The sequence below is a fragment of the Styela clava genome, chromosome 12 (assembly GCF_964204865.1).
Source record: "Styela clava chromosome 12, kaStyClav1.hap1.2, whole genome shotgun sequence".
NCBI lineage: Eukaryota > Metazoa > Chordata > Ascidiacea > Stolidobranchia > Styelidae > Styela > Styela clava.
In genome coordinates this window covers 15,226,734-15,229,230 of record NC_135261.1, presented here as the reverse complement: position 1 = coordinate 15,229,230, position 2,497 = coordinate 15,226,734, and positions in this window count along the sequence as shown.

The following is a 2,497-nucleotide window of genomic DNA, read 5'->3' as shown; positions in this document are numbered from 1 at the left end:
AAACAGGACTTCGACACTAACAAATGTCCGAAAAAAAATAAAAATAAATGATACCTATTAAATCAACTGCAATATCTAATTCCCTTTTTTCTGAATTGTTTTCGAAATCCACTATCTCGAAAATCGACTTTTCCTCTATAAGTGTACTGTAATTTTTGCAGTCAATACAAAAACAAAAATCTGTAATTTAAGTTGATTTTGCCACACTTGCATAAATTATTTTGACTGATTTCCTACACTTGCAGTTTGCCAACTCAAGAACTGATTTGAAGGCCACATGCGTCTTCAGTGGATCATTGTTGGGTGGTAGAGTATAATCCTTATGTTTGCCAACCGACCAATAGACGTGCCCTGGTATCATTTACATTCTTCATATCCTCTTCATACAGTGAACAAAAAATGCCTCAGTTTTATTTATTAATGCCTCGTTAACCTCAAAAGATCTTTATAGTGGAGAAAAAAATGAATTGAAAACCTCCAAGTCTCCAACATGAGTTTGATGGGCAGTTCCAATTGCAGAAAAGTGCTAAAGTATTTCAATATGAATAGCCCAGTGTTCTTCAACCTTTTTTTATCAAAGTATACCTTTTACAGTTTTTCAAGAACTTTGTATACCTTACAAATACCAATGTTTATTTAAGGCTCAAATAAACAATAAATTTTAAGCACATATTGTACTGCAATATCACCATGCAATCTAATAGGCTAGTGACCGCAAGTTATAAATTTGACTGACTGCCTTAGCGTCGACGGGAATAATGTTTGACGTAAATCAAACAAAGTGCATGGCATCCGAAATCACCAACCCAGACACATGCCCGTATCATCTATATAATTTGTGATGTAACAACGTGCTCACGTCGGTTCTTAGCGTTAATTACATTTTACATTTCATGTGCGCCGCGTTTATCAGTTGTATACCCAACTTTTGTTCTGGTATACACCTGGGTATACCGTATGCCCGGTTGAAGAGCACTGGAATAGCCCATCTAAGCTGTTTGCAACTATTATGATTCCCATATACCTTTACGCTTCAAGACTTCTTGTTTAATCCATTTTATAGCACTGATAGCAGCAGGGATTGGAGCCTGCGTTATGTCGGATTGGTGGAACATTGCCATTTTCTTTTATTGTACAGTATCTAAAATGAGGAAGAAAACCATATTTGGAACGGCATGAGTGGCACCACTAAATACTAGCTAATAATACATAATGCATTTTATCTGATGTACTCAATGAGCGTATATATGCTCATTGCATGTACTACAGTCCAGCAGTGTTTGCATACCATTACTAGACTATATCTACACTAAATTTTGATATATCACAGTCTGAAATGCCCTATGACAGTATGAGTATGGACTATAGACTATATTTTAAAACATCAACTGTCTGTCTACAACTTGATTTCTCACCTCTCAATCGTTTCCAATGCTACTTTCTTTCCACACCGGCATAACTTATCATTGCTTCCCAGATTCTTGTCGACTCTATGAATTTAGATTTAGACCAACCGACATTAGTAAAATTGATTATTTTCTTCTCTTTCACACAACCGTGCATTACAGAAACAGACATTAATTTCTATTTCCAAATATGCTGTGGCCTATATAGTAGTATAAGTCTGCTGAATAGTCAAGAAGAGTCATTAAATTAATCATAAACATTTCATGCAAGCCAGAAAATATCAATGTTTGTGACATATTATTCTAGGTCTAGCCTTCCTTGGGGTTACCGCACTGTACCTATTTAACAACGTCTTATGAGCTAGTGCTCAACTAAAATTGCAATTCGTGGTAAGGATATACAAGTGTTTAATATCTTACTTATACTTTTCAACACCTCCTCAGAATAACTGAACTAATAATAACTGAAAACTAGATAGCTATGCTCAAATATATGAACACGTAGCGCCATTTAATGGCAATAATTTTGATGACGTCATAGCTTTTCTCTTCGAATACTGGACCAATTGCTTTGAAATTTTCAGTGGTTAAAGATGAAATTTTTCTCCAGAAGGCTATTACTTTTTTTTTGCTATGACGTCATCAAAATTATTGCCATTGGGTGGCGCTACGTGTCCACATATTTGAGCATAGCTCTCTTGTTGTAGTAAAAGTGTCTTTTCTGTGAAACGTGCAACTTTTGGAAGTGGGAACAAGGCAATATTTGTTACTAAATTTCTAAGGAACATTTTAAAATCATTTCCGGGTAGTTACCTTATGTGCGCTACGAAACTGAAAGATAAATGACCTCGGCTCGCGGCCTATTCGTTTCAGATGCACATACTTTAGTGTAAGTAGAAGAAGTCGTAAACGACCAGCGTTTACGCAAACAACCCTAGGGACAGCAAAGGGCCCAGCAATCTTCACACACATAATTTCCACCGAAGGATGACAACGGTGGAGGGTTGGGTTTAACGCTGAGCCGAATGTTTTTTTTTTGACTCATCACTAGGGCTGGGAATAGTTAACCGGTTAACCGATTTCAGATGGTT